This window comes from Nomascus leucogenys, chromosome 9 (assembly GCF_006542625.1).
Source record: "Nomascus leucogenys isolate Asia chromosome 9, Asia_NLE_v1, whole genome shotgun sequence".
In the NCBI taxonomy this organism is placed as follows: domain Eukaryota; kingdom Metazoa; phylum Chordata; class Mammalia; order Primates; family Hylobatidae; genus Nomascus; species Nomascus leucogenys.
In genome coordinates, this window is record NC_044389.1 from 99,035,501 (window position 1) to 99,056,269 (window position 20,769).

General features: G+C 38.4%; 1 non-coding gene across 1 annotated transcript; it reads left to right on the top strand.

Annotated features, from left to right (window-relative positions):
• Positions 1-8,324: 8,324 nt before the first annotated feature.
• On the top strand, positions 8,325-8,431 carry LOC115836869. Its single transcript, XR_004031861.1, has one exon. It is a non-coding gene; the product is annotated as a U6 spliceosomal RNA (small nuclear RNA).
• The last annotated feature ends 12,338 nt before the right edge of the window (positions 8,432-20,769 follow it).

The window sequence follows — 20,769 nt, forward strand, 5'->3', positions numbered from 1 at the left end:
ATCCTGCCACTGCACTCCAGCCTGGGTGACAGAGTGACTCCATCTCAAAAAAATAAAAAAATAAAAAATCAGGTATGGGTGAAACTCAATATGATCCGTCCTGGGTCAAAATATGATAGTGCTGAAGAGATTAGGCATGTAACCCATGGATCACTTTAAACATCTCAAAATTTGTATCTGTATGTCAGTGAAATTAGAAAACAAGTTACCTGCTTGTAAAATACAATGGTGAGACAGGCATAGTGTAACAGTTACAGACATTTGCATTCCAAAAGGTAGAAAATAGAAGGAATAAAGGGGTCATTTGTCCCAAGCAATTTCAAAGTCTAGTAAACAAATTCCATTGGGTTTCAAGACCTGAAAGTAATTCCCTGAGGGTTCCTGGCTCTGGTTTATTTCCCTGTGATTGCAGCACCAGCCTCTAGACCCAAAGCTCTTCCCTCAGTCATTCTTCCTTTTTCTTTAATGTAGCATATGCTTGTAGCTGAATAGTTCTATTAGCCTGTTTCCATCTCGTAGTTACTTTAGTCCCACCAGACAGTGTTTCTTCTGGCATAGCATTTTCAAAAATTCCATGGGTCTCTTATGTGTGTTATGGGGATTCATGCCATTAATCAAGAGGTTCATATACACATCTTCCCTGGAAAATCACATCTCTATTCTCAGCTTCTGCTGAGATGCTTGAAGTGATCCATGAGTTACATGGCCAATCTCTTCAGCACTATCAAATGTTATCCAACCCCACTTTTGGTTTTTCTGAAGCACACTTTCTTAACAGTGACTCTTCCTATTTTAGCATCTTTTGCGATCTGGTTGGGTTGAGAATTTCCCAAATTATCAAGTTCTGGTTCCATTTTGCTTAATATTTCATTTCTCAATTTATCCCTTTCCTCTCACGTTTTAGTGTAAACTGCAAGAAGAAATCAGACTGCACCTTCAACATATCACTTGAAAATATTCTCAGATAAATATCTAAGTTCATCCATGTAGAAAGTACAAGTTGTACTTTCTACCTGATGGTGGAACACAATTTGGCTGTTATCTACCACTTGATAACAGTTAGCATCTTTCTTCCCTTTTCCAATAACATGCTCCTTATTTTCTTTGGAACCTTAACAACAGTGTCTTCAACATTCACATGTCTACAAACATTCTGTTTATGATAATGTATCTTTAAGATGATACAGACATTTTCTACTGTGTTACCAGTTTCTTCTGGGGCCTTACAGTGGCCCCTTTAACATTCATATTTCTACCAGAAGTATGTGTAAGACAATCAACGCTTTTTTTATCATGCACCACAAAATTCTGCCCAACTCTATTCAGTGTCAGATTCCAAATCCACTTCCACATTTTTAGATCTTTATTACAGCAGCACTGTACTTCCAGGTACCAAAATTTGCATTAGTTTCCTATGGCAGCTGTAACAAATCACCATAGTCTTGGTGGCTTAAACAGAAATTTATTCTTTCACATTTCGGAAATTCAGAAGTCCAAAGTCGGTATCACTGGGCTGAAATCAAGATGTTGGGAGGGCCATGTTCCCTCTGGAGGCTCTAGGAGAGAATCTGTCCCTTGCAGACTGTCATCCCTTGGCTTGTGGCCACATCACCCCAATCTGCCTCTGTCTTCATGTCATATTTTCATGTGTGTGTGTGCTTAAATTTCCTTCTGCCTCCCTCCTACAAGGGTGCATGCAATTACATTTGTAATCCATCTAGATAATCCAGGATAGTGTTCCCATCTTTAGATCCTTAACCTCATCATGTTTGCAAAGACCCTTCTTCCAAATAAGGAAAAATTCACAAATCCCAAAGATTATGACAGGGATATCTTGAGGCAGGAGAGGATATTTTCTAGCCTACCATAATATCCTAACAGTATGTCTTTGAGATTGATAAATAGATCCTAAAATTCATGTGGAAAAACGAAATATCAAGAACGACAAAATAATTTTGAAGAAAGAGAATAAGAATATAGTGACTCATCTTTTGAGATATTAAAACTTATAAATTTAAGAAATGAGACATCATGCTATGATGGGAAGATTAAACAAATAGACTAGTGGATTGAAATAGATATTTCAGAGAGTGACCTATGAAGATAAGGGAATTTGGTAATGACAGAGTTGGCAGTACACATCAAAGTGCAAAAGATGGATTATTCAATACATGATATTTGGACAATTAGCTCTCCAGATGGTAGAAAGTAAAATTAAATTTCTACCCAATGTGACATACAATCTCTTCCATATGGATTAAAGATCTCAGTGTTACTAGTAAAACTTTAATCTTTTAGATGAAAATATCTTTATTAACTTGATGCAAGATAGGATTGTTTAATTAAGAAACGAAATCTTACACCTTAATGTAAAAAAGAGAGAGATGTGACTAAATTAAAATAATCAGCTTCTTTGGTTCAAAACCAAAACACCACCAACAAAGTTTAAACATAAGCTGTAGATGGAGAGAAGATACTTGCAAATCATCTAACCAACAAAAGGTTGGTGTGTAGAATAGAGAAATAACTCTTGAAAATATTTGAGAAAAAGCCAAAAGCACCTAATAGAATAACGGATATAGAGTAAGTACACGGAAGTTAAACAATAAGTTGCTCAGTCATAATTCACATCCATTTCTATGGCAAAAAGAAAAGTTTCATAATATCAAGTATAGGTGAAGCTGTTAGCAAATGAAAACTTGTATAAGCTGCTATAAATTGCTATAATCATGTTGGTAAGTTATTTGTCATTACGTAGTAACACTGAAGATGTGCATATTCTATGACTTAGAAATTTTACAACTTGGTTTATATCTTTGAGCAGTGCTGTTCAAAAGAATTCTGTGTGACGATGGAAATGTTTTCTATTAGTGCTGTCCAATAGGGTAGTCACAGCTCAGAAGGTGACTAATAGAGCTAATGAGTACGGGAAGTGTGGTTAGTGTAACGAATGAATGCTTAGTTTTTTTATATTTTCAACTATTAAAATTTAAATCACACCTGTGGCTAAAGGATACTGTATTGTTCAGTACAGCTTTAGAAAAACTCTCATAGGTGTATAAAGACATGTCTGGAAAGATGGACAATGCTGCATTTCCCCTAAGAGCTATAAATGGGAAACATTGTAAATATGGAACCAAATCTGGGTACTCATGGGCAGTTAAGATGAATGAACTAGAACTATACTTACTACACTGATTAGGGTGAACACCAAGCTGCCATAACAATGAGAACCTAAAATTCTCTGGCAGAAATAATATAAGTTCACATACCTTCTCACATAACTAAGTCTGTGTAACAGTCTAGTTTAGTGGGATAGATCTGTCATTTGGGAACTCAGTCTTCTATCTTTTGTTCTGCCATAACCTAGGGGCACAGTCCTCATCTCCATGATCAAAGCTAGATGATGAGCAAGATCACATGCAAGATGGCAGGAAAAGAAAAGACAAGAGAAATCAGATAACTATTTCCTTTTAAGAAAGTGAGCAAGGAGTTGCACGTGTCATTTCTGCTAGCATTCTATAAAACCCTAGTCACATGGGAGCTGCAGAATGTGGTCACCAGGAAGCTATGACTTTGGAAATAAAAAGCATATTTGGAGAGACAACAGCAGTATGCTTTGTTCTTTACTGGCCATCCAAATATTTGTGCACACATTTCTTCCCAGCCATAGAACATTTGTTTCACAAGACAGACAATTCAAAGTCTCAGCCAGTTATGGCAAACAATTCAAATCCACAGTTTCTAGAAGAGCTGTGGTTGTCTGCATTGGGTCTGAGCATGTCTCCTCATAGCCTGGCAACCTGTGAAGGCAAATTGTTGTCAGCCTATCCTTCTACACTATGACATAGACAGACCTGGAATATGATAGTGGGGAAGAACTGCAATGGCTCTCCCTCCAGTGACCCATAGAAGTTATCAAATACTGGCAGCAGGTCACTGCAGACTCCTTGCCTGGTAGAGAGGTAAGTTGCTTGCTTCGCCCATCTGCCTGTACCTCGGTCTACTCTCTCTTTATTTTCTCTCCATTTTTTAAATAGAGACAGGACCTTGGTCTGTCACCCAGGCTGGAAGGCAGTAGCACCATCATAGATCACTGTAGCCTCAACATTCCCAGCTCAAATGAACTTCCCGCCTTAGCCTCCTGAGTAGCTGAGACCACAGGCATGCGTTACTGCACCTGCCTAATTTGTAGAAATGGGATCTCATGATGCTGCTCAGCTTGGTCTTGAACTCCTGGCCTCCAGTGATCCTCCTGTCTCAACCTACTAAAGTGCTGGGATTACAAGCATGAGCCACCATACCTGGCCCTGGTTCTACTCTCTTGTAGGGTAATTCCTTTTTCTGTGTTTCTCCCAGGTCCTTATCTTGCCCTCTGACAGTTTCTTTATCCGTTATCATCTTGGGTCACATATGAAGTGGACATTCTTTGGTACTTCAAGGGTGAAACAATCATGGAATTTTGCAAGTTAAACTTTTGGGTTTTTTTTTGTTTTTCGGTTTTTTTTTGCTACTATAATGTTCTCAAAAATGTTGTGGGCTTCTAATCCATTTACTTCCTGTTGGTTGTTTCAATGATCACATCGAAAATTCCTTATCGACAGTTTTCTTAAACTGTACCTCCTTTATTTCCTGACTTCTGTGTTCCAGTGACGCACTAAAGAAGAGGAGGCATTGGGGGCGGCCCAAGGTGAAGGCCATAGAGAATTTAAAAGGAAAACAGATCAAAAGATGGGCTGCTGTTTATTTTCTCCATACTCTGGAAATTCTAAACAATTTCAGTGATAAAATATACCCCTAGCCAGGGCAGAAAACTTCTACATCTCCCAATTTCTGAGGGACACGTGCCTTACGTATTCTTCTCTCTCTCAATATAATGCTTGTTCCCCTAAGATCATCGAAAATGATAAGCTTTTATGGGAAGGTAACAGCCTTAATTTTATGTTTGCCCCAGGCTTTTCTGTGTTTGACTGAAGATTCTTAGTCGGCGTTTGAAAGAAGTCTATTCTTGCCTGAACTCATTTCTTTGTTGGTAACACTTGCCAAAAATCAGCAGAAGAACTGCCAGTGAATTGTAATAATCTGTGCCTGTACAGTGCCTGTGACATACTTAGAAAGCATTTGACCTGGATTCCAAGTTATTAAAGACAGTAGTTGCACCGAATGTCTTTTTTTTCTTTTCTTTCTTTCTTTCTTTTTTTTTTTTTGAGGCAGAGTCTTGCTGTCTCACCCAAGTTGGAGTGCAGTGGCATGATTTCAGCTCACTGCAAACTCCACCTCCCAGGTTCAAACAATTCTCCTGCCTCAGCCTCCCCAGTAGCTGGGATTACAGGCATGTACCACCACGCCTAGCTAATTTTTGTATTTTTAGAAGAGATGGTTTTCACCATGTTGACCAGGCTGGTCTCTAACTCCTGGCCTCAAGCAATCCTCCCACCTTGGCATCCCAAAGTGCTGGGATTACAGGCATGAGCCACTGTGCCCAGCCGCAAATGTCTTAACTATAGCACACCAAAAGCCACTTGTTTCTCAGTCTACAGTGTTGTTTTCTTGCTGTCAGGCACCTGGCCAAATGATAACTGCAACCTGCTTTTGATTTTTATGATGGTGGTATTTCACTTCTCATACCAATATTTTAAAATGCTAAAAATATAAGAAAAATTGAACAAGGAGTATAGAGCAATACAGCTGAATAGAAGTCTACACTATTCATTCCCCACCCTACAGGAACACCAAATTTTAACAACTAACTACACATAAAAAGCACCATTATAAGAGCCAAAACCAGGTGAGCAATCACAATACCTGGTTTTAACTTTATATCGCTGAAAGAGTCATTGAAAAGGGCAGGAAAGACAGTCTTGCATTGCCTACACCACCCCTCCCCTATCCCCTTGCAGTGGTGATGGAGAATCTGTGCTCTTGGGAGAGGGAGAGCACAGCGATTGTGAGGCTTTGCATTGATCTTGGTGCTGCCCTGTCACAGTGAAGAGCAGAACCAAGCTGTGCTCAGCTGATGTCCACCTATGGAGGAAGAATTTGGACTGGCCCTAGCCAGAGAGGAATCACTCATCCCAGAGGTTAGAGCTTGAGTTCCGGCAAGCCTTGCCACCGCAGGTTTTAGTGTTCTGGGGGCCCTAAGTGAACTTGAGGTGCAGTCTAGGCCACATGGAGTGCAATTTCTAGGCAAGATATAGTGCTGAACCCAGTGGACTGGGGACACATGAGACCTACGGAGACACCAGCCAGGGGAGCTAAGGGAGTGCTTGTGCCGCTCCTCTGCCACCCTCTGGCAGCAGCCGCATGGCACAGAGAAATCATGCGCTTGGGAGAGGAAGAGCACAGTGACTGGAGACTTTATGTTGAACTCAGTGCTGCCGTGTCACCTGGCAGGATTCATCATCTGCTGACTACAGAGCCCCTGCACCTTGAATAACCAACAGCAATACCCAGGTAATATACTGTAAGCACTGGATTCTCAGACCTGTCGGCTTCACGTATGACCCAGCACATTCCCAGCTGTGGTGGTTATGGCGAAAGACTCTTTCTGTTAAAGAAAAGCAGAGGGGAAAGTAAAGGGCACTCTGTCTTGCACATTAGGTACCAGCTCAACCACAGTGGAGTTGAGCACCAAGCAGGCTCTTGGGGTCTTCGAGTCCAGGTCTAGGCTCTTGGTCAGCTTTTCTGGACCTGCCTGGGCCAGAGGAGAGCCCACTGCCCTGAAGGGTGAGTCTCAGGCCTGGCAGCACTCATCACAAGCTGACTGAAGAGCACTTGGGCTTTGAGAGGGAAGAGTGAGAAGGGCTTTGTCTTGTGATGTGAGTGCCAGCTTAGCCACAGTAGACTAGGACACCAGGTAAATTTCTAAATGTTTTGACTTCAATCCCTGGCTCCAGACAGCATTTCTGGACCCACCTGAGGCCTGGGGGAACTCATTGCCCTGAAGAGAAGGACACAAACCTGGCTGGCTTTGCCACCTGCTGATTGTAGAGCCCTAGGGCCTTGAGCAAACTTAGGCAGGTAGTTGTTACAGTGGGCCTTGGGTGAGACTAGTGCTGTGCTGGCTTCAGGTCTGAACTAAAACAGTCCCAGTGGTGGTGGCCACAAAGGTGCTTGTGTTTCCCCACCCCTAGTTCCAGGAGGCCCAGCACAAAGTAAGAAAGACTCTGTTTGGGAAACAGAAAGGGAAAATAACAATGTCTGTGCCTGGTAACCCAGAGAATTCTTCCAAATCTTATCCAAGACTACCAAGGCAGTAACTCTGAGTCTGCAAGAACCACAGCATTGTTGGTTTTGGGGCCCAAGTCCCTTTGAATAACTGGAATGCCTTCTCAAGAAGGTTGGGTACAAATAAGCTCAGACTGTGACATCTACAATAAATGCCTAATTACTCAATGCCCAGACGATGGTGATCGTCTACAAGCATCAAGATCATCCAGGAAAATATGACCTCACCAAATGAATTGAATAAGGTACTAGGGACCAATCCTGGAGAAACAGATAGGTGTGACCTTTCAGACAGAGAATTCAAAATAGCTATGCTGAGGAAGCAGAAAGAAATTTAAGATAACACAAAGAATTCAGGATTCAATCAGATAAATTTAACAAAGGGGTTGAAATTATTAAAAAGAAACAAGTAGAAATTATAGAGTTGAAAAATGCAGCTGACATACTGAAGAATGCATCAGAGTCTCTTAATATCGGAAGTGATGAAGGAGAAGAAAGAATTAGTGAGCTTGAAGGCAAACTATTTGAAAATACACAGAGGAGACAGAAAAAAAAGTAAAGCATAGCTATAGGATCTAGAAAATAGCCTCAACAGTGCAAATCTAAGAGTTATTGGCCTTCAAGAGGAGGCAGAGGAAGAGAAGGGGGTAGAAACTTTATTCAAAGAGATAATATCGGAGAATGCCCCAAACCCAGAGAAAGATACCAGTACTCAAGTACCAGAAGATTTTAGAACACCAAGCAGATTTAACCCAAAGAAAACTACTACAAGGCATTTAATAAACTCCAAAAGGTAAAAAATAATGAAGGGATCCTAATAGCAGCAACAGAAAAGAAATAAGATACAATGGAGCTCCAATACATCTGGAAGCAGACATTAGAGTGGAAACCTTTACAGGCCAGAGAGAGTGACATGATATATCTAAAGTGTGCAAGGAAACATTTTTTACACTAGAATAGTGTGTCTGGTGAAAATATCCTTTAAGCATGAAGGAGAAATAAAGACTTTCCCAGACAAAGAAAAGCTGAAAGATTTCATCAACACCAGACCTGTTCTACAAGAAGTGCTACAGGGATTATTTCAATTAGCAAAGAACATGCTTGTTTCTGTAGCACATATACTAAAATTGGAATGATACAGAGAAGATTAGCATGGCCCCTGCACAAGAATGACGTGCAAATTCGTGAAGCATTCCATGTTTTTTCATGACCAAGAACCCAAAAGCAAATGTAAATAGTTGGGACTTAATTAAACTAAAGAGCTTTTGCATGGCAAAAGGAACAGTCAGCGGAGGAGTAAACAGACAACCCACAGAGTGAGAGAAAATCTTCACACTATATATCTGACAAAGGGCTAATATCCAGAATCTACAAGGAACTCAAACAAATCAGTAAGGAAAAAACAATCCCATCAAAAGGTGGGCTAAGAACAGAAATAGACAATTCTCAAAAGAAGATATACAAATGGCCAAGAAACACATGAAAAAATGCTCAGCATCACTAATGATCTTGGAAATGCAAACCACAATGCAATACCACCTTACTCCTGCAAGAACGGCCATAATCAAAAAATCAAAAAACAGATGTTGGCATGAATGCAGTGGACAGGGAACACTTCTACACTGCTGGTGGAAATGTAAACTAGTAAACCCACTATAGAAAACAGTGTGGAGATTCCTTAAATAACTAAAAGTAGAACTAACAGTTAATTCAGCAATCCCAGTACTGGGTATCTACCCAGAAGAAAAGAAAACATATGAAAAAGATACTTGTACACACATGCTTATAGCAGCACAGTTCGCAATTGCAAAATCGTGGAACCAACCAAAATGGCCATCAATCAACAAGTGGATAATGAAACTGGTATATTTATATGATGGAATACTACTGAGCCATAAAAAGGAATGAATTAACAGCATTTGCAGTGACCTGGATGAGATTGGAGACTATTATTCGAAGTGAAGTAACTCAGGAATGGAAAACCAAACATCGTATGTTCTCACTGATATGTGGGAACTAAGCTATGATACAGTGGACTTTGGGGACTTAAGGGGAAGAGTGGGAGGGGAGCAAGGGATAAAAGACTACAAATAAGCTGCAGTGTATACTGCTCAGGTGAGGAATAAAAGACTACAAATGGAGTACAGTGTATACTGCTTGGGTGATGGGTGCACCAAAATCTGACAAATTGCCACTAAAGATCTTACTCATGAAACCAAATACCACCTGTACCCCAATAACTTATGGAAAAAAAATAAAGAGTAGTACTTCAGCACAAATTTAAAAAAAGGAACGTTAATGAGCAAACCTGAAGGGACAAAACACAGTGGTAATAATGATATACAGAAAAATACAGAATATTATAACACTGTAACTATGTTGTTTAAACTACTCTTATCCTAGGTAGAAAGACTAAAAGATGAACCACTCAAAGGTAATAACTACAACTTTTTAACACACAGTACAAGAAGATATAAACAAAAACAACAACAAGTTAAAAAGCAGGGAACAAAGTAAAGTTTAGAATTCTTATTAGTTTTCTTTTTGTTTATGTATACAGTGTTTTTATCAGCTTACGATCATGGGTTATAAAATAGTATTTGCAAGCCTCGTGATAACCTCAAATTGAAAAACATATAATGGATACATAAAAAATTAAAAACAAGAAATTAAGTCATACCACCAATCACCTTTGATAAAAAGAAGATAGAAGGAAGGAGAGAAGGATGAGAACACCATCACCACCAACAAAAACCCAGAAAACAAATAACAAAATTGCATGAGTAAGTCCTTACTTATCAATAATAACATTGAATATAAGTGGACTAAACCCTCTAATGACAAGATATAGAGGGCTGAGTGGATGAAAAAGCAAGACCCAATGATCTGTTGCCTGCAAGAAACACACCGCTTGATCTATAAATATACACATAGATTGCAAGAGATGGAAAAAGATATTCCACATCAATGAAAACCAAAAATAAAAAAAAAAAAGAAAACCAGAAGTAGCTATACATATATCAGACAAAATAGATTTCAAAACAAATCTATAACAAGAGAAAGAGGTCAGTTTAGTAAGATATAAGAACTATAATTATATATGCACCCAACACTGGAGCACCAAGATATAGAAGGCAAATATTATTAGACTAAAGACAGAAATGGACCTTAATACCATCAATAATAGCATCCCACTTCAGCATCCCACTTTTAGCATTGGACAGGTCTTCCAGACAAAAAATCAACAAAGAAACATTAGACTTCTGTACTACAGAATAAATGGATCTAATAGATATTTGCAGAACATTTCATTCAATGGCTGGAGAATCCACATTTTTCTTCTGAGCACACAGGTTATTCTTAAAGATAGAACATATGTGAACATATTTCAGGTCATAAAACACACAAGGCAAGTCTTTTTTTTTTTGAGACAGAGTTTCTGTCACCTAGGCTGGGGTGCAGTGGCATGATCACAACTCACTGCAGCCTTGACCTGTTGGGCTTAAGTAATCCTCCCACCTTAGCATCCTAAGTATCTGGGACTACAGGTGCATGCCATGACACCTGACTAGTTTTTGTCTTTTTTGCAGATATAAGGTTTTACCATTTCACCCAGACTAGTATCAAACTCCTGGACTCAAGCAATTGACCCGTGTCTGCCTACCAAAGAGCTGGGATTACAGGTGTGAGCCACGGTACCTGGCCAAAATAAATCTTAAAATTTTCAAAAAATTGAAACAATATCAAGCATCTTCTCTGCCCACATGGAGTAAAGCTAGAAATCAACAACAAGAGAAATTTTGGAAACTATACAAACACATGGAAATTAAGCAATATGCTCTTGAATGACCAGCAGGTCAAAGAAGAAATTAAGGAAATTAAAAATTTTCATGAAACAAATGATAATGGAAACACAATATACCAAAACCTATGCAATACAGTGAAAGAAGTATTAAGAGGGAAATTTATACTTATAAGTGCTTACATCAAAATAGAAGAAAAACTTCAAATAACTTAATAATGCATTTTAGAGAACTAGAAAATCAAGAGCAAGCCAAGCCCCAAATTAGTAGAAGAAACAAAATAATAAAGATCAGAACACAAGTAAATGAATTTAAAGTGAAAAAAGCAATACAGAAGATCAATAAAACAAAAGTTAGTTTTTTGAAGACAACGTTACCCAAACTAAGAAAAAAAGACCCAAATAAAATCACAGGTGAAAAAGCAGACATTACAACTGATACCACAAAAATTGAAAGAAATCATTAGTGGCTACTATGAACAAGTGTATGCCAACAAATTGGAAAATCTAGAGGAAAAGGATAAATTCCTAGATACATACAACCTACTAAGATTGAATCATGAAGAAATCCAAAACCTGAACAGACCAATAACAAGTACTGAAATTGAAACTGTAATAAAATGTCTCCCAGTAAAGAAAAGCACAGGACCTGATGGCTTCACTACTGAATTCTACCAAATATTTAAAGAACTAATACCAGTCCTACTCAAACTATTCTGAAAAATAGAAGAGAAGGGACTACTTCAAAACTCATTCTTTGAGGTGAGTATTACCTTCATACTAAAACTAGACAAAGACACATCAAAAAAGAAAAGCACAAGCCTATAACTCTGATGAATATTGATGAAAAAATCCTTCACAAAATACTAGCAAATCAAATTCAATAAAACATTAACAAGATCATTCATCATGACCAAGTGGGATTTATCCCAGGGATGCAAAGATGGTTCAAAATACATAAATCAATTAATGTGATACATCACATCAACAGAATAAAGCACAAAAACCACATGATCATTTTAATTCATGCTGAAAAGCATTTGACAAAATTCAACATTCCTCATGATAAAAACTTTCAAAAAATGGGTATATAAGGAACACACATCAACATAATAAAAACCATATATGACAGACCTACAGCTAGTATCATACTGAATGAGGAAAAGCTGAAAACCTTTCCTCTAAGATCTGGAATGCAACAAAGATGTGTCCACTTTTACCACTGTTATTCAACATAGTTCTCAAGGTGCTAACTAGAGCAACCAGAAAATAGAAATAAAGAGCGTCCAAATTGGAAAGTAAGAAGTCAAATTATCCTTGTTTGCAGATAATAATTTTATATTTGGAAAAACCTGACGACTACACCAAAAAACTATTAGAACTGATAAATTCAATAAAGTTACAGGATGCAAAATCAACATATAAAAATCAGTACCAATTCTGTATGCCAACAATGAACAACCTGAAAAAGAAATAAAAAATGTAATCTAATTTACAGTAACCACAAATAAAATTGAATACCTAAGAATTCACCAAGTAAGTGCAAGATCTGTATAATGAAAACTATAAAACACTGATGAAAGAAATTGAAGACACAAAATAGAAAGGTATTCCATGTTCATGGATTAGAATAATCAATATTGTTAAAATGTCCATAGTACCCAAAGCAATCTACAGATTCAATGTGATTCCTATCAAAATACCAATGACATTCTTCACAGAACTAGAAAAACAATCCTAAAACGTGTATGGAACCACAAAAGACCCAGAGTAGCCAAAGCTATCCTGAGAAAAAAGAAAAAAAACTGGGGGAATCATATTACTGGACTTCAAATTATATTACAGAGGTATACTAATCCAAACAGCATTGTACTGGCATACAAACAGACACATAGATAAATGGAACAGAATAGGGAACCCAGAAATAAATCCATACACCTGCAGTGAACTCATTTTTGATGAAGGTGCCCAGAACATATATCAGAGAAAGTATACCTTCTTCAATAAATAATACTGGGAAAACTGGATATCCATATGCAGAAGAATGAAACTATGAAACTTGACCCCTATCTCTCACATTATACAAAAATCATGTCAAATGGATTAAAGACTTAAATCTAAGGCCTCAAACTATGAAACTACTATAAGAAAGCATTGGGGAAAATCTCTAGGATATTGATCTGAACAAAAATTTCTTAATAGCCTATAAGCACAGGAAACCAAAGCAAAAATGGACAGATGGGATCACAGCAAGTTAAAAAGCTTCAGCACAGTGAAGGAAACCACAAAGTGAAGAGACAACCCACAGGATGAGAGAAAATATTTGCAAACTATCCATCTGACAGGGGATTAATAACCAGAATATGTAAGGAGCTCAAATGACTATATAGAAAACAATCTAATAATCTGATCAAAAAATGGGCAAAAGAATTGAATAGCATTCTCAAAAGAAAACATACAAATGGCAAACAGCCATATGAAAAAGTATTCAACTCATTGATCATCAGAGGACTGCAAATCAAAACTACAATATCATCTCACCCCAGTTCAAATGGCTTATATCCAAAAATAAGCAATAACAAATGTTGGTGAGGATGTGGAGAGAAGGGAATCCTTGTACACTGTTGGTGGGAATGTAAACTAGTACAACCACTATGAAGGACAGTTTGGAGGTTCCTTAAAACACTAAAAATAGAGCTACCATACAATCCAGCAACCCCACTGCTGAGTACATACCCAAAAGGAAGGAAATCAGGATGTCAAAGAGATACTGTCACTCCCATGTTTGTTGCAGCACTCTTCACAATAACCAAAATTTGGAAGCAACCTAAATGTCCATCAAACAGATGATTGCATAAAGAAAATGGTACATATACACAATGGGATACTATACAGCCTTAAAAAAGAATGAGATCCTGTCATCTGCAGCAACATGGATGGAACTGAAGGTCATTATTTTAAGTGAAATAAGCCAGGCACAGAAAGACAAACTTCTCATGTTCTCACTTACTTGTGGATGTCAAAAAAAAAAAAAAATGAACTCATGGAGATACAGAGTAGAAGGATAGTTACCAGAGGTTTGGAAGGATAGTAGGTGGTCAGGGGAAGGTGGAGATGGGTATTGGGTATCAAAAAATATATAGTTAGAAAGAATCAATAAGACCTAATATTCGATAGCACAACAGGGTGATTATCGCCAATAATAATTTAATTGTACATTTTAAAATTACTAAAAGAATATAATTGGATTGTTTGTAACACAAAGTATAAATGCTTGAGGGACTGGACACCCCATTTCCCATGATGTGATTATTACTTACTGCATGCCTGTATCAAATATCTCATGCACCTCATAAATATATACACCTACTATGTACCCACAAACATTTTAAAAAGAAAAAATGTAAGAACTTGGATGGTATGTATATACATCAATTTCAAGATAATGTTAACCTCAAGGAAGGGAAAGAAAATAGGATTCTTGGTGGACTCAACTGTATCTCCAGCATTTTATTTCTTAAAAAACTTATATTTGAAATAAATATAAAAATATTAAGCTTTTAAAAATCTGGATCAGCGTAGGCTATCTAGTATATTGTGTAATTTCTGAATATTTATAATATTTCATAACTTTAAAAAAACTCAAAACATTAAAAGCATATGTATAATGCATATGTATTTGTGTGTATATATACGTATATGTATACACACATAAATGTGTTTCAGTATTCATAAAATATTTCTGAAAATATATACAAGAGCTGGGGAAGGAGATGGTGCTACTAGGCTACTGGAAGTTTAGGGAGACTGGGCCTTTAAAATTTTGCGCTATTTGTATGGATTTCTTTATCTAAATAAATACCTTTTTTTAAACAAGTGAAGTAATTGCAAGTAATTATAAGGGATTTGTCACAGAGTTATCCTGCATATTTTCTATGTATATAGATTGCTTTATGTATATTATTTATGATGCTAACATTTTTATTTCTGTCCTTTTGGAAATCCTCAGTATAACAAGGTTTTTAATGTCTAGCCTTCTTGTCTCCCTTTATTTACTCAACTTTCTTAAGAAATACTCAATGCCACTGGAATTTGATAACCTGGATATTTGGTTACTATGCCATTATTTGCAAAAGCAAAACAACATATCCACTTTAAGAGGTAATGAGCTACAAACTCTTGGTTTTTAAAAGGCTTCTTTACAGGTGATTAGTAAATGCTACCTCCTCCCTTCATTATATTCATTGTTGGTAATTCAAATACATTTATTTACTGAAAAGCAATAACATATTTCGTTTCCTGAAAGTTTTTTAATGTTTGGTATAGTCTTGACCCTCCAATCTAGTTCGGTTCACACACCACTTAGAGATGTATTTCTAGAGTTTCAGTTTTAGGAGTAAGACTTACCTTAATACAGAGATGGATAGTTGATGTCAGTTACTTCATGTTACATAGAAGAAAAAGCTGAAGGAAGGTTTATATTCCGTGTTACGAGTCTGAGCCTCTTAGTCGTTGTCAAGTGCCACCATCAGATCCTGGTTTTCTTCTCAACATTCTCTCGTTCACCAACTTGGCCCTGCCCTTGTGAGGATATCATGCAATGTATTTGTAGTTTCCTCAAAAGATTTTCTCAACCTCTTTTTTCATACTTTGAAGTTTTCCATCTCCTTCACTTATAATATCGTTTTCCTTCTTCTTTTTTTTGAGATGGAGTCTCACTCTGTCGCCAGTCTGGAGTGCAATGGTGCAATCTCAGCTCACTGCAACCTCTGCCTCCCAGGTTCAAGTGATTTCTCCTGCCTCAGCCTCCCGCGTAGCTGGGACTACAGGCACATGCCACCACGCCCAGCTAATTTTTGTATTTTTAGAGCCGGAGTTTAACCATGTTGGCCAGGATGGTCTCAATCTCTTGACCTCATGATCTGCCCGCCTCAGCCTCCCAAAGTGCTGGGACTACAGGCATGAGCCACCGTGCCCAGCCTCCTTTTTCTTTTAATTGTTCTCAAGCTCTTTGTTTTGTTTTGTACATATTTACATATAGTGAGATTGTAAACACTGTGAGAGAAGAAGCCTTCTTTGTTTCTTCAATTAGTCCAAAGCAATTTAAAAGAAAAGCACTAAGTACTACTTTGTGTCAGGCCCTGTGCCAGGAGCTGGGGATGTAAAAGTGCATATGACACTCTGGGACCCTAGGAGATTCATAATATTCTCCTGTAATATCTTTTAGTAAATATTCAATAAACTCTTGTTATTGGAGACATAGAGAAACCACAGTCTTGTTTACCTACCCAGTCAAGACAGAAGCCTGGCAAGAACTATAATCCTATTAACTTCTCAGTAATGTCTAAACATACATTGTTTTAATCAAGTGTATCGAAATTTGAGAAAACAACATAGTTCAATGAAATATCCCAGATTTCTGTCTTCTAGAGCCTAAGAAAACAGTCAGTTGCATCTGGATCTTTGATGATATCATCAAATATGTAACACAATGTTGGAAATTTCAATTCCCAACATTGTGCTTATAAATTGTTTTAACAATACAAACTATAAACAGCATTCTCCAGATGAAAAATTATTTTTTTATAATTGAACAGAAATAATATGTTTGAGATAGGAATTCAGCAGGACTTGTTTCTCAGGACACAGGTCACAAAGACCCCACTGATTAAATAAAAAAAAAAAAAAAAAAAGCCAAAACCTGCCAAAACCAAGATGGTGACAAAAGTACCATCTGGTTACCCTCACTCTTCATTATATGCTAATTATAATACATTAATATACTAAAGGAAACTCTCACCAGTACCATGACAGTTTACAAATGCCATGGCAACATTCATAAGTTACCCTATACGGTCTGAAAGAGAAAGGGACCCTCAGTTCCTGGAATTCCCTGCCCCTTTCCCAGAAAACTCCTGAATGATCCGTCCCTTGCTTAGCACGTAGTCAAGAAATAACCATAAGTATGGTCAGCCAAGCAGCCACACTGCTACTTTGCCTATGGGATAGCCACCCTTTTATTCCTTTACTTTTCGTTTTGTTTGTTTGTTTGTTTGTTTGTTTTAAGACGGAGTTTCACTCTTGTTGCCCAGGATGGAGTGCAATGGCGTGATCACAGCTCTCTGCAACCTCTGCCTCCCAGGTTCAAGGAATTCTCCTGCCCACCTCGGCCTCCTGAGTAGCTGGGATTGCAGGTGCCCACCACCATGCCTGGCTAATTTTTTGTATATATATATGTATATATATTTCTTTAAGATGAAGTTTCACTCTTGTCGCCCAGGCTGGAATGCAATGGCATGATCTTGGCTCACTGCAACTGTAGCAGGACGAACCACAGACAAAATCTCTCAGACACCGAGTTGTAGAAGGAAGGGCTTTATTCAGCTGGGAGCATCGCCTTAAAATCCGAGCTCCCTGAATGCACAATTTCTATCCTTTTAAGGGCTCACAACACTAAAGATTTCACATGAAAGGGTCGTGATTAATTTGAGCAAGCAAGGGGTACGTGACAGGGGCTGCATGCACCGGTGGTCAGAGAGAAACAGAACAGGGCGGGGAGTTTCATCATGTTCTTCTATACAATGTCTGGAATCTATGAATAACATTGGTTTCTAAGTCATGAGTTGATTTTTAACTACTAGGTTTAGGCCAGGCAGGCCCAGGTCTGGTTTTGGGCCTGGTGCCGGGCTGCCTGTCTTTGATTTCACTTCCTTGTTTTTTTTTTCTTAAAACAGGTTCTGAGTATAAAACAATATAAAGCAATATGAGAGGGTCTCTCTCTTCCCTCACAACCTCTGCCTCCTGGGTTCAAGTGATTCTCCTCCCTCAGCCTCCTGAGTAGCTGGGACTACAGGTGCCCACCACCATGCCCAGCTAGTTTATATATATATATATATATATATATATATTTTTTTTTTTTTAGTAGAGATGGGGTTTCATCATGTTGGCCGGGCTGGTCTCGAACTCCTGACCTCAGGTGACCCACCTGCCTCAGCCTCTCAAAGTGCTGGGATTACAGGCATGAGCCACTGTGCCCAGCGTTTCCTTTCCTTTGTAATAAGCTTGCTTTCACTTTACTCTGTCAGCTCGTTCTTGAGTTCTTTGCTACTGGAACCCAAGAATCCATGTGGTCTCCCAGGCTGAGCCCCAATTTTGGGGTTCACTTTGTGGCATTTTCATGAATTCCAACAATAAAGAACCTGCTATTTATAAACTTTTTTGATTGCAACACTGAATAGATACAACTTACCTCTCCTGCTCAGATCTGGAAATGTTTATCAACTCTGAGCAGGCCCCAGACAAAATAGAAAGGCCACTAGACTTTAACTGTTTCATTCAAACAGAACAGTTCAAAAATCTCCAAAAGAGAAAATAGAGCCAGAGGTTGTCATTTTAATCCTGTCCAGTAAAAGAGTGTAATATAAATAAAAATGGATGGAAATGCTCTCACCCATTTAAAACTTATTTCTTAAGCTGAAGAACAGATCATTTTTCAAAAATATTACATGAAGTACAAGAAAAGCTCAAAATCCTCTGGTCAAATTTCTTTTTTATTACACCAAATGAGAATTTTAAATGAAACCATGTCAAGAATACAGTGGTGCTTACTAGAGAAGGCAACAAAGTTTCAGGCAACAATTCTAATGTTTGCACTTAGAATAGAGGAAAAGTGTCCATTTATTTAAAAAAAAAGTATGCATGGCTGGACACGGTGGCTCACGTCGGTAATCCCAGCATTTTGGGAGGCCCAGGTGGGCAGACTGTTTGAGACCAGGAGTTCAAGACCAGCCTGGCCAACATGACTGATGTCTTGTGTCTCCCCAAAACATACAGAAACTGTTAGAAACAAGAGCTTGGAGTCAAGAGGGAAACAAGCACTCAAAGGATTTCTCAACAAGGCAAATTTACTTCTTCGGAAGGCTGCTGCTTGCGCTTCTGGCTGCTGCGAGATGACACTGAACAAAGGAGGGAAGGGGATTTTATCCCCAATGGTGTTAGTCCCTGCTTCTGTGTCCCCATTGGCTGGAGCTGGACTGCACAATCCAAACTGACACAATTGGCTACCATTTAAAATTGAATATGGCTAATTAGGTGGGAAGGGAGAGGCTGTCCATTATGGTACAAGGCATGTTTGGGCATGTCAGGGCGCGGCAAAGCCAGAAGGGTAGTTTTGGCAGGAAGAGCTGTTTTGGCAGGAGAGGCAGTTTACAGAATGGGTAGCCAGGAGCAAAGAGGCCTCCTTCCAAATAAGGAAGAGATAGGAGTTACAGATTGGGACTGGCGGGAGAAGTTGTTTATGGAGCAGGTAGCTTAGGAGAAGTGACTAGGAAGTTGATCTCAAGAACAAAGAACAAAGAGGTCAAAAATTAAACCTTTGAAGAGGAACTTAGCGTATCTGACAAAACCAAGTTGTAACCCGACCACCTTGGGCACATGTTCTCAGGATCTACCTCTTGAGCCTGTGTCTCGGGCCTTGGTCAGTCATGTTTAACTTGGAATAAACCTCTTTAAATATTTTATGGTCTGACTCTGTTGATAGAAACTCAGTCTGAAAGGAAGTGACCCCTGAGTGAGAGCCCTTATCTAGAAATGGAGCATTCAATCTTTAGGTCAAAATTCCACTTGCTATTTAGAAGTAAGTTGTGTGGATTTTTATCATTATAATAAGCATTTATAGTCATAGTATAAGTAGTTGAGGTAGATGTTAAGGACCTGCATCAGAACTGAGGGTGTTTTCTACTCCTTATTTAACCAAGGGAGGTTTAGAATCTTTGCTGTTCCAGGTTTAGGCACATTTCATATTTCTTCCTTTCCAGTTTGAATGATGATATATTCCTCTGTGTTTCTTTATCCATTCAATGAAAACCTTTTAGTAACTTCTACTTTTGTATAGTCTTGGAGGAAATTAAAATATTTTACCCCAAAATATATTTCTTTGATATACTTTGAAATGGCTTTCTCTTAGCCACCTGACAGAACTGGCCTTACAAAGCAGTCTTAAGTGGAGAAAATTTGCATCTGTAGAGAATCTCCATTAATGCAGCTATGCCCCCTCACCTTTCTGAGCCTTTCTCTATATCCAGCAGAGATTGAGAGTCTGATGCCTTTCAAAGTTTAAAAAGAAACGTTTACCATCCATTGTCTCTGTTGGAGGTGTCATCTATGTAACAATGCCACCTTTGCTACTCAAGCCTCTTCTCCCCTTCCTATAACCTATTTTACCAGAATCTAAGTCCTCCTTCTTTCTGTAACCTCTAAATGGTATATAAGTTTCTGGAACTCATTGGGAAATTGGTTCTTCATTATGAAGACTCCCATGTATACATGTTGAGTACATTTGTATGCCTTTTCTCCTGTTAATCAATCTGCCTATGCCACTGATTTTTAGCAAACGTTTAGGCGGCCAAGGGCCTTTGGCCCCCAGTCTTAAAATTCTCTTCACCTTTCATGTATTTGATAAGTAGGACCTTGTGTTTCTGGATATTTGTCCCATGTGAGGATGGCTTTGGGAAAGAAGACAAATGCAAAATGTCTTGTAAAGCCGAGTGTCACAAGATGTTAAGACATCACAAGGACAGGACTCAGCATCTTTCCTGTAGCAGACAAATAGAGCAGTGGCAGGTGCTTTGGCCTGTCTCTTCCGGGGTAATCCATCCAGCTCCTGTCAAATGCTATGGGTGGTTATGATGTTGTCTACACAAGGGACTAAAAGTGGAATAAAGGTCTGAGTAATGCTGTGC